Source organism: Medicago sativa, chromosome 7, assembly GCF_051527215.1.
Source record: "Medicago sativa cultivar Bolivia chromosome 7, Bolivia_mono, whole genome shotgun sequence".
NCBI lineage: Eukaryota > Viridiplantae > Streptophyta > Magnoliopsida > Fabales > Fabaceae > Medicago > Medicago sativa.
The window spans coordinates 29,291,790-29,305,013 of record NC_140755.1 but is presented as its reverse complement, the minus strand read 5'-3'; positions in this window follow the sequence as shown (position 1 = coordinate 29,305,013).

Genomic DNA, 13,224 nt, shown 5'->3' with positions numbered 1-13,224 from the left:
AATGAAGTCTCTTGCAGGTGTGCTTGAGCAATTGTAATCAGATATTACTCTTAGTGAAATCTCCTTGGAAGTGCAAGGAGGACTGGACTACTTCCGGTTTGTGGAAGGAACCAGTATAATTGCTTTGTGTCTTTCTTGTTCTCTCTCTCTGTTTTATTCCGCTGTGTTCAGATTCTGATTATCACTTCAGAAGCTGTTTCACTTAGCTTCTGATCAGTGTGTTCAGTTTTAGGAGAAATAAAGATTTTTTCAAAACATAATTCAACCCCCTTCTTGTGTTTTTCTCACCTTCACCATTCAGAAAGGTTGATTTTACATCTAAATGATATAGTAGCCATGCTTTGCTAGCTGCTACTACAATGACTAACCTTGTGGTTTCATGTCATGCAACTGATGAAAAAACTTTAGTGTAGTCAAATCCTTCCTTCCATTAGAATCTTTTAGCTACAAGCCTAGCTTTGTGCTTTACAATCTTCCCTTCAAGGTTCAATTTCAGCTTAAAAATCCATTTGAAATCAATTACTTTCTTACCACCAGGAAGCTTGATCAGTTCCCATGTTTGATTCTTCTCAATAGACTTAAGTTCATCTATGATTGCTTCTTTCTATGCTTTATCACACAATGCAAATTTTTATTCTACTTGCTCAGAATCTGCTAACATTGCAGAGTGTACCAGCTCACCATCACTTCCTACTTCATCATCAAGAGTTAGCTGATAGTCTTCAAGTCTTCTTGGTAACAATCTGTTTCTCTGTGGCCTCGTGACATGTCATCTTACATTATTCTTAGCATTTTTTTAAGTCATTTTCAGTATGTTTTACAAGCATAAAAGAGGAGCATTAGATCAATTGCTTATCATTTTGGGACATTTGTAATGTTTTCTATATTCGAGTCTGTAGTTCTATTTTTCCCGAAACATATCAATTCTAGGATGTTTTTGATGTAATTCATGAAGAAATCATGCAAATCAGCAAAGCAAGACATCTGAAGATTAGTGAAGACTTTGGAAAGATCAAGAATGAAGATTCAAGAGGCCTCAGAACATGTTACCGAGGGAGAAATTCTGTTCACATGTCCCAAGACATCTTATATGGAAGCAACCATCCAACGACAGAAAAAACGAAGATTTATGCATTGGAACACACTCACAGGCGCCCCGAGCATGGTCCATGCGCCCTGAGAAAATGTTGAACAAGTGACTTCAAACATACAAGAGGGCGTGAATTGTGATTTTAAGTTATTTAAAAAATTTAAGCAATAGAAAATATTTTAACCAAAAGAGAAAAAGTGCGTATAGAAGTTTTTAACAAATACGAAAAAAAAAGACGCTAAGGTAAAATAAATAACAACAAAAAATAAAAGAGATGAAGGGATGAGAGAAAAGACACAAAACAATTATCCTAGTTCGGCCTGAAACAACAAGGCCTAGTCTAGTCCCCAAGGAAAAACCCCTTGAGATTTTATGATCAAGCTTTTAAATAGGATAAGCTAGTAACCTTTACAAATAACGAGCACTCTCCAAACAAAACAATCCTCTGTAGAAGAGTCTTTAAAACCAAGAGATATCACCTCTCTTGAAACCTTGGGATCTCACCCAATACAAATAAGAAATACAATAATAAAATAATACACTAAATGTGTATAGATATAACAAATTGAAGCACAAGTACTACAACTCAACTATGCAGTATAAAATAGCTCTCAAGATAATAAATTAACAAGTGTAAAAATAATAAGATTGATGAAATAAAATTGTTCACAAAGTTAAAGTGCAAAATAGAGTTATTGAAAATGAAATATCATAGGCAGTTTTTTTTTTTTTTTTGAGGGAAACATGCTTATAGCATTTCATTGATAATAAGAGTCTCAATACAAGCGGGTATTTCATAATAAACGGCAGAACTAGCTGAATGCGTGGCCTCTCGTGCAAGAGTATGAGCCACCGCATTGGCTTGTCGCCTAACAAACTCCACCCTAGAGTTAGAAAATAAGTGACTAAACAAAGAACGACAAGAAGAAATGATACAACCAAATTCAGATAAGTCGTTGCGAGTAGATTGGAAAGCATCAACTGTTAACTTAGAATCTGTTTCAAAGTCCACATTGTCAAACGTCATATCGCTCAACCATTGCAAGGCAGCGTGAAGCCCTAAGGCTTCCCCCACTTCGACTGAAACAGTACAAGGATGCGTAAAAGTCTTAGCCAGAACAAAAGTACCTTCCGAGTCGCGAACACAGACGCCAATACCTGTGCGGTTAAGATGAGAAGAAAAAGCTGCGTCAATGTTACATTTATATCTACCTGACATAGGGGGCTGCCACTTGATGATGTTTCGTTGGCGTGAGGTAGAGCTCCCCATATTCACGTCCGTTAGATGCTGAGAAAACGAATGTGAAGCAAGAGATTCCGGTGCATTCGCTAGTTGCCAATCTGTAACCATGTTCCTAGCACGCTCAACCACCGCCGCACTTGTTTCAGTAACATCATCCCAAATTCGAAGGTTGCGATGTTTCCATAAACCCCACATGATAGTGGACAGACGTTGAGATAACTCAGCAGACAAGTGCTCTAAAAGATAGAAAATAGCTTCCGTAGCTGAAACCGTATTAGTGAGAGCATGTTGAATTGGGCTCCAAAGACCAGTCCTGTTCCATACCTGTATAGCAAAAGGACAGTCGAAGAAAACATGCAACAGATCCTCATGAATAGAATCGTAACTAGAGCAATTAGTGGGACATACTACACCTTTATCCAACAGACGAACACGAGTCGGTAAACAACCTCGACACATGCGCCACATTAAATTCTTAACCTTTGGTGGAACTTTAAGGTTCCAAATGCCAGACCAATACCCCGGACGCCATAAGTGGGAAGAGTCAATTAGATCTGTTAAACACAATCGGTATGCACTACGAACAGAATAACGACCGTTCCGTTCTGCTTTCCAAACAAAACTATCTTCCTCGACCTGAGAAATAAGTGGTGTATGAAGTATTTTATCGGCAATATCGACGCTAAAAACCTGTCTAACCACCTGCTCATTCCAACTTTTATCATATAGATTCATCAAGCTATTAATAGTGAAATTATGGACAAAGTGTGCACCTGGAATATCACTGCTAATAATCTCCCCATTTGACAACCATGGTTCGTTCAAAATGGGAATGGAAGCACCTGAGCCTATGCTCCATCGTGCTCCCCCACGAACTATAAATCTAGCAAGCATAATACTACGCCAGACATAGCTCGGATTGTGTCCAACACTCGCCGTAAGATAAGAACCAGATGGGAAATATCGAGCTTTAAAGATTCGAGCAACAAGAGAATTCGGTTCCGTAATGAATTTCCATCCCTGTTTCCCCAACATAGCTAAATTAAAAGCAGAGAGATCCTTAAAACCCATACCTCCATGAATTTTTGGTGCCGACAGCTTCTCCCAATTCATCCAATGTATCCCTCTCTGCGTCATTTTACCGTGTCCCCACCAAAAGGAATTCATCATCTTTTCAATGGAATCAATCAACGTGCTAGGTAGCTGAAAAATGCTCATTACATAAGTGGGAATAGACTGCAAAACAGACTTTATCATTACCTCACGACCCGCTTTCGAAAGGCACTTACCACTCCAAGAATTAATTTTCTGCCAAACGCGATCCTTAATATAAGCAAAGGTGGCTTAACGATCACGACCAATCATAGAAGGCAGCCCCAGATATTTACCTGTACCTAATACAATTTGAACTCCAAGAATGTCAGTGATAGTAGTTTTGAGACAGTTAGGGACATTGCGACTACAATAAATCTCCGATTTTGGAAAACTGATCGCTTGCCCCGATGCTAGCTCATAGGTGGAGAGTATATTTTTCATAGTAAGTGCATGGTCCTCAGTAGCTTTAAAAAATAGAAAGCAATCATCAGCAAACAAAAGATGAGAAACAGAAGGTGCTTGACGACAAACCTTTGTTCCCGTAAGAACACCTCTCCTCTCAGCATCTCGGATGAGTGCTGATAAGCCTTCTGCATAAATAATAAACAAATAGGGGGAAAGAGGGTCCCCTTGACGTAAACCACGCCCAGGAATAATAGGGCCAACCTGTTCGCCATTAACAAGCACAGAATAGTCGACTGACTCAACACACATACACATCCAGTGAATCCAACGTTGGTGAAAACCCATTTTAGCTAAATAAGCCATCAAATAATTCCAATCCATCATATCGTAGGCTTTACTAATATCAAGTTTGAGAGCCACATACCTATCCTCCCCACGTGTCTTGGCTTTCATGAAGTGGAGAACTTCAATTGCAACCATAGCATTATCTAGAATGGAGCGACCAGGAACAAAAGCATATTGGTTGTCGGAGATGCATTTAGACAATACGTTCTTCAACCTGTTTGCTAAAACTTTAGATATAATTTTATATAGCACATTGCATAGTGCTATGGGTCGCCAATCTTTCATGCTAACCTGCGAGGAACCTTTAGGAATAAGTGCAATGTTAGTAATATTTAAATCTGGTGGAAATTGTCCTGTATCTAACCATTCACAACAGTCCTTGAAAATATCATCACCACATATATTCCAAAATTGTTGGTAGAACCCCAGACTATATCCATCGGGGCCGGAACATTTGTCCGGATGCATAGAGAAAGTAGCAGCTTGAAATTCGGCCTTGGTAAAAGGTGCAGTGAGTGTATAGTTATCAATATCAGAAATTGACGGAGGAACAACGTCAATTACATAAGAAAATTCACTATTTTGTTGTTGGAATATATTGACAAAATAATGACGTGCTACTTCTTGCATGCCGTGTTCATTGGTAACTTTATTACCTGCATCATCATCAAGAGAAGTTATGTGGTTTACCTTTTTCCGGGCTGTTGCCGAAGCATGAAAAAACTTTGTATTTCTGTCTCCATCCTTGTACCAATGAGTTTTAGCGCGTTGACGCCAATAAGCATCGTCTTGGGACAGCAGCCGTTGCATTTTTTTCTAAGCTCAAGCATGCGATTTTGATCCTCCCCGGTAACATGCAGCCGAATGTCTTGCATTTCCTTGCGACAATCTTCGATATCCATTTTTATTTTATTACAATGATGCCTCTTCCACTCCCACATATCTTCCGCACATAAGGATAACTTTGGCATAAGAGTGCTTGCTGAATGGTCCTGCCATGAGTTAGTAACTAGCTCCTTAAATCGGGACGTCAGATAAACCTGAATCAAGAACAGCTCGACGAAAGCCGTTTATAAGCCATGAAGAGCGCATGGTGCGCCCCCTTTTCTCACTGGTGTCCAAGATGTCGTTAAAATCACCGAAGATACACCACGGACCTGAAAATTGAGTGGAAAGTTGTCGGAGAAAATTCCAAGCGGCTGTTCTACGACCTCCATTAGGATAGCCATAATAGGCGGTAAGACGCCAAGTGCCAAGAGTATTATTTACAAGTTCAACGGTAATATGATTACTTGAAAAATTAATAAGCTGACAATGCAATGAATTTTTCCAAAATAAAGCTAAACCCCCGGCTCTACCGGTGCGGTCTACATGAAAACAAGAATCGTAACCAAGCAAACAACGAAGTTCTTCAATTTTATTTCTGTGAGCTAGAGTCTCACTAAGGAATAAAAGGTCCGGATTGAAGTGTCGAACTAGGTACTTAAGGTCTGGAATTGCACTCGGGCTACCTACATCCCGACAATTCCATGCCACTAAACTCATTTGCCTAGGCAGGCCTGATCATCAGGACCTGCCATTACATCTTGCTCATCAAAAAAAGGATTAGAAAATACATTCATTTCAGCATCCCCCCCATGACTAACATTTGTTCCTATTACATTGTTTCCCATAACCCCATCAGCAGCAAATGGTTCGCCATTCTGAAGGTTGAACATGCGCTTCCTTTTCTTCAAATCCGAGCCATTGTCCTCATGCACTTCCTCATTATTTTCAGTCTCAAATGGAACAGCAGGTAACCCGAGCACTATAGGACGGTCTGGCAGCATATTAGAGGCCGAATTACCTGTAGAGGAAGAGACCAGAAGCTGCACTTTGCAAGCAGAATTAGAACCGTTACCTTTTTTAGCATATGGTGCATTTTGGGCGGCGATAACATCTTGTTTCATAGCAGTGAGTTGGTTCTGGAAGGCAAGCTATTTATAGGACAAATCAGTTGCATGAAAAACAAAGTAGCCGTTGGAAATAAATAAGTAACTAGCCGTTGTGTGTGTCCACGGTAATCATGATTAAAACATGGCCAGCAAAATCTTTTTCTTAAGTGCACCTAATTTCAATGTCATAAAATCAATTGTACCAAATACCATATATAGAAATCATAATTTCGGAAGCCGTTAGAGAAAACAAAAGTCATATGCTGGAAATGATTCTTTGAAGAAAAAAGATCATGCCATGTGTAATAAAATAATTTGTTTTGACCAATATATAAATGCAAGTTAAGCATATTTATATGATGAAAATAGTTATGCAACTTTCATAATAAACTATAGCTTTTAATGCGAAAATATTTTTCATGCAAAATCACTTTAAAGAAAATATTTAGTTTTACTGTGGTGCGTAAGATTTGGCTCCTCTGAATCATAATCCTGATTTAGACACTTAGGTAGTGACAGGGCGTAATGCTGATATTTATATATGTCTAACTAGGAAGTAATTAATTAGTAACTAGCAAAACAAACCAAAAGCGAGCGTTCCCTGATAGTAAGTACTTAGGGAGGTGACATACCTAATATTGATGAACATCTGCTGAAATTAGGTAATAACTAGTTAGTAATAAGGAAACAAGTGACTTCACGACTTAAATTAGCCTAGTAACTCCATTCTTCTTGCACCTTGGCAAGGTAAACGCTGGTAGGACTACCCGTTCGTAGAACTGCTGAGAGGGAGAGTGTGCTATGTACTTCAAGGATTCATAGATGAGGGAACCTTTAGGAACAATGGGAAGGCATACTTGTGGAAATTTAGGAACTCTAATTTAAGTTTATGTTTTAATTAGCCCTAAGCAAGTAAGACCCCACACTAATAATCCTTACGAAGGTGGCAGATCCTACAAGATTGATAGCCATATACCTTAGCACGCGTATAACCTTAGTGTGATCAGCACGTGCAACTCGATAGGCGGAGGGATATTCTAAATCTATGAGAGAATAAGACTCCGCATGAAATGATCACCGACTGTCCAGCAGGTGCAACTTGACAGCTGATTAGGTTATCATGTCCCAATGAACTTATCACTTAAATAGTAAACTTAGAATAATTGAACTTAACTTGACTGTTATTTAATTCTAACAAATGAATAGAGGGGATTCAAAAAATTCTAACCGCCGCTAACATTCTGCAATCAAAACAAGTAAACTTTGCTTTGTTGCAAACAGATTAAATTGCAAATCTCTGAACCCTTATCTTTTTTATTTATTTTGTTCCAAATAAGTAACACAAATTTTTAGACGAAACGACAATCCTTATGGATACGGTACTCTACTTATCACTTTATTACTTAGTTAATGATTTGATACACTTGCCTAATCCGACCATCATCTGGCAATAGTGTTTTGCCCCTTATCCAAATTTACTTCATCATTCACTGCTTCAGTGATAGTAAGCTCTTCAGTTTCTTTGCTTTCTTCAATTTTCACCTGCTTCTCAGAAGCACTGCATTTATCTACGCTCCAGTCCCAGTGTTCATCTTCCATAACCTTTACATCTCTACTAATAGCAATTTTCATAGATTATGGATCAAGTAATCTATATGCTTCAGTGTTATAATATCCAACTAGAATCATAACTTCACATTTATCCTCTAGATTCTTTCTTCTAGTATCAGGGATATGCTTATAGCATATGGAGCTAAATACTATGAGATGATTGACGGATGGCTTTCTTCCTGGCCAGACTTCTTCAGGAACTTGAGTTTTCAACTTCTTAGTGGGACATCTATTCAAGATGTAAGCTGCAATATTCACTACTTCACCCCAAAACTCATGAGTTTGCTTCTTTTCTTTCATTATATATACTCCTGGTCATATATAGCAGACTTCAATTCATCCTTTCAGCAAGTCCATTGTGTTGAGGAGTGTAGGGAGTTGTGATTTCATGAATGATTCCCTGGCTTGTGCAATAAGTTTCAAATTCCTTTGAAGTATATTCATCACCTCCATCTGTTCTGAGAATTTTGAGCTACATACCACTTTCCTTCTCAGCTAATGCTTTGTATTTTTGAAAAATTTCCAAAGCATCATGAAGCGGCCTAAAAATTCGAGGGTTGCTTGAAAAACAATGAAGTTGCCACCAGAGTTTATTGAAATAGGGAAAACATCGGAAAAACCCTTTAAAATGATAAAACAGTTTTTCAAACCGGATTTTAGGTTCAGGAGTCAATTTTGCGTAACGAAGGTATTAGAACCCTACGACATCCGTTAAAACAGTTACCTCTAATTAATTGTGAAAAATATTTGTTAACTTATAAATAATTTATTTCTCCTTATTATTAAATGCAAATTAAAATCATGTTTTAAAATGAAAATGTCTAGGTTTTAGATTGAGTGAAAAAAAAGGTTTTTTTTTTATTATTGTGCTTGACAAGAGTTTGATCTTGCTCCTTTGTATCTCTCAGTGCGATGGAGAATTCAAAACTACGTAGTTCTGAGTTAGAAAATGTTTGTTTGTTGGTTGTTTTTAAGAATATGCTTTTGTTGTGATAAATGCGTGTAAAAAATAAATTGATTGCGAGAAGTTAATTGTGGTGAATTTGTTTGGTTTTATAAGTGAGTTTGAGACTGAGCAAGTTGTACAACTTGTGTTCTGACAACTCGAGAATTAAAGAAATGTACATCCAATTATTTCTCTTGAAATGATTTGTTTAAAAATGAGTTCAAGAACGAGCAAGTCGTACAACTTGTATCCTGACAACTCGAGAATTAAAGAGAGTTATCAGCTTGATTGATTTATTTGGATCTTGAGTTAGAAAACGAGCAAGTTGTACAACTTGTGTCCTGACAACTGGAAGATTATAAAGATGTACATCCAATTAATCTTCTGGAAAAAAGGTTTATTTTTCTGAATAAATTAATTCTAAAAATCAGATTTAAAACGATCAAGCAATACAATTTGTGTTCTAAAGACTCAAGGATTAAAGAGATATACATCTAATTAATCCCCTCAAGGAATTTAAAATAATTAATGTTTTTTGGATATTCAACTAAAATGAAATACAAAGCAAAACATGAAAGAAACCCTTAAATAAGCTAAATGTTGTTTAGGTAGGAATTGCAACAGCAAAAGAGGCATTAACATTGTTGGGACCATTTCAGTCCAATTCAAACATATTAGCAAACCTAAATGAATAAACCTGTTATAGTAATTGCAAACAGAAGCAAAACAAAGAGAGAAAACCATAGCAGATAGCATGTTGTCAAGAGAGAGAGGGAGATCGTGATGATGCAGTGACGAGGGAAGTACTCGCGGTGATGGTGCGGCGGATCTAAAAGTCGGTACAGTGGTGGTTGAAACGGCGGTTACAGGAGCAGAGAGCGAGAGAATGATTTGGCAATGGCAGAAGTTGCAGTGTTGGATCAGTGTGTGCAAAGTGTTGTTTATCTCCAAGTCTCTAAATATTTTCTTCCTTCTCCCTTTTCTCTCTCAATCGGTTCCCCTCACTTTATAGAATACACTTATGCAACTTTGTGTCGTTTGGATTAGGCTGTGAATTCGATTTATGTGTGTTTTGACAAAAGTTTTGGTTAACATTGATTGAAGAGGGAAGAAAGTGACTAAACCTTTTGATGGAGGGCAAAAATGGAGATAATTAGTTTGCAACTTTGCATTTGGAACAGAGAAAATGAGCGCTGCTGCCCTCTATTGTTTCATCAATTTCTTTTGTTTTATTTTTTTTATTTTAATTACTTTTTTTTTCTTGAGGGAAAAAAAATACTAGTTCATTGTATTTTAATATATTTTCTTTTGTAATATAAAAATGTGTAATTGGATTCATTTTTGTAAAAGACATCAACTATTGGGTTTGATGAATGCAATTCTCACCTCTTATGTATTTTTTTTTTATGATATTTTAGATATTATGATAAAATTAACGATGATCGAAAAATATGATGAAAACTAAAATTATCACTTATTTTTGGCATTTTTGAAATTTATCCGAACAAAATTAGGGTATTATACATTACTACTAGCTTTTATCAGATATAGCCATAACATCATGGAATATTCATCAACAAAGGTGATGAATTATCTGTTACCACTATAGGTAGGTACTGTTGACTGCGGATGGCTGAAGGATCACAACCTGCAAAACAAGAAAATGAAACCTAAAACTTGAGGCGTGACTATGTCACTGAACTAAGGAATTATCCGCAGAATTGCGCAACTCCCCCAGAGTACAACAGGTTCATCTCGGCGGTAATCGTACCGAGGCTATCAGGACACGAGAAATACAAAAACAGTAACTCAGGCACTTAGTATTATTTTTGTATAAAATGGAGGAATGAAAAATGAAGAATAAATTAACTTCTCAAGTTTATATAAAAAATAAATGAGTTGATTTATGAAAGAAGGTTTTCTTATTACACTCTGGATGCAAAAAAGGTAACTCTCTTTATAGGCTCCATAACTTATTTTCTTCACAATATAATTAGTTAAATAAATAATAATACTAACACTAGCAATTGAGAAGTTTTAGGAAACTAACCCATGATCAGCAAAGAATAAGGAAAACTGAATTACTCGTATAGATACCAAGTCAAACTTAGTTAGCACATTTAAAACACATTTAACATAGTTAAGTTTAATAAACATCACTATCAAATTGGTAGAGTAATTCAAAGGAGGTTCCACAAATTATGGTTAAATGACAACGTGACATATCATACCTATTATACATATGTCATTAAAACTAATATCCAAATTAAATCAATCAAAATAAAATAAATAACTTTTGAAATATTTAAAATATACAACAATGCCCCACATATTTCAAAAGTTTTAAATTAAGAAAATATATATAGCCTGAGTCACCTTTGAGTGAAATGCATCGGAACGGTATAGCAAGCTATGGAACCCGTCCTAGACTAATGAGGCTTAACACACAGTGAATTGGTTTAGCAAGCTATGGAACCCAATACACTTGATGTATGCTAGAGGTCTCACAATCACATTACACCCCCACTATTCTCGTGTAATCGCTGTGTTGCGCATTTAGGCCGTGCGCGTGTCTGGTTTTCATGAGTGCTCTAGAGACCCGCCACGGTCTCATGCAAGCGGCCCCACTTGACACTCATATAGGTGTTTCCATCTAGTGCATGCTACAACCACACACCACCCTAAAGGCTTATGGTAATCATTAAAGGCATTAAAAGCCTAACCCTCAAATTTTAATTTAATTAGCACTTCTCATTGGTATAACACTATAGGAAAAAGACAACTTTTTAGTGCTAACATAACTAACAAGTGACTTGTTTTTCCCATTGAACCTTTTTCATGGGATCTCCAATCATAAAGGTTGGGTTCTCATCACTTGTCGTTTTCGAGTGGCATAGTCTTATTTCCTTCTTTATCTTCCCAGGGATTTTGTCAACGAATTCGTTAAATTCACATATATTGACTAAGACGTCTCTTAATCAATTAATCTCATATTTCATCGAGTCTAAAAATAAACTCGGATTTCACTATAAATTTATACAAGTCTACTTAGATGATACTAAGCGAAAACATATTCATCAATAAGATAAATCTACTTATAGATTTATTCTCATTGGATTAAAATCTAGTCATCATCATTGTATATTACTTAATTGCATTAGTTAATACAATGGCTCATTCACGTTACCCAATGTCTGTATTTGCTTCCAATAAGTATACGCTAACGCGTCATAATGAATTCTCATACTATGAACATTATATACCCCCACAATAAAGTATATTTCACACGAATTTCATTACACATCATTGTATTAGATTAATACAATGGATAATCCATATAAACCATTTAATATTTTGTGGTACTCAAATATCTCTCATTCTTCTCTCAAAAAAAAAAAAAATATCTCTCATTCTACCATATAAATTTTTTTCCATACATTTCCGAACAATATTTCCTCGATCTACTTCTAAAAATATAAGCATAATATTTCACAACAGAATAAATCTTCTCACAACCACATCAGTATGTATTATATCAAAAGAGTACTACGGCTAAATTGAACTCACAAGTGAACCAAAATTCATCATGAACAAATAGCAAAGTGTAGATAAATAAAATACTTATCATAACTTCAATCTCATGACCACACTATCAAACAGATTTTAATTAATTTATAATAACACGCATGGGCCAAAAAAAATTACTCCTCAATAATACAATTCCACAAAAAAACCAGCATTATTAGTCAAAGAGTCTAAATACAGCAAGCCTTAAAGCACAAATAAATGCTCCAATTTTAGTTGCCACACAATTTGGTCTAAAACAAATTTAGCAAGAACTACCCACTGAAAATATCATCAAATTTTGAATTGGAACAAAATTTTAAAGTTCATGTTGTTCAATCATAACAGGCAGGAAGACACACACAACTTTACATGGCAATTGCTTGCAACGTCATAGTTAGAAATTGTGATAATCATGTTTCTATTTAATGTCAATAATGATAATAACAATAACTCCTAATACCATAAACACTTTGGCACATCTTAATGCATAACAATTAAAAAAGAACGAATTTATTGTACGCATCAAATTTAAAATCTATACAAATGCACATATGTGTATAAATGTTTAAGGAGATATGGATTTCAATTAAATTGTCACAAGTTAATTAAACATCATTTTTTTTTTCAAGTAGCATTGATCATAAGGGATACTCATCTCGTAACCAAAAAAAAGAATACAAACTTCATAAGAAGCTTTTCAAAACAATATTCTTGTGTAGTGTATTATACTATCACACATCCTTATGATCTTGGACCACAAATCAAACTTGATTGTATTATACCTTACACATTAATATAAAGGTCTTCTTATGTAAAAAAAAAATTAGCTTCATAAGAGATATTCAACCAAGCTGAAGACATACCTCATCTCCTTGCTCAACTAAGTAGGCTGCTTGCCTTTCCATGGCCAGTAAATAGTATAGTAAATCTTCATCACAGTATACAAACTTCACACCATAAATAAATAGTTATGTAGTGCATTATCTTC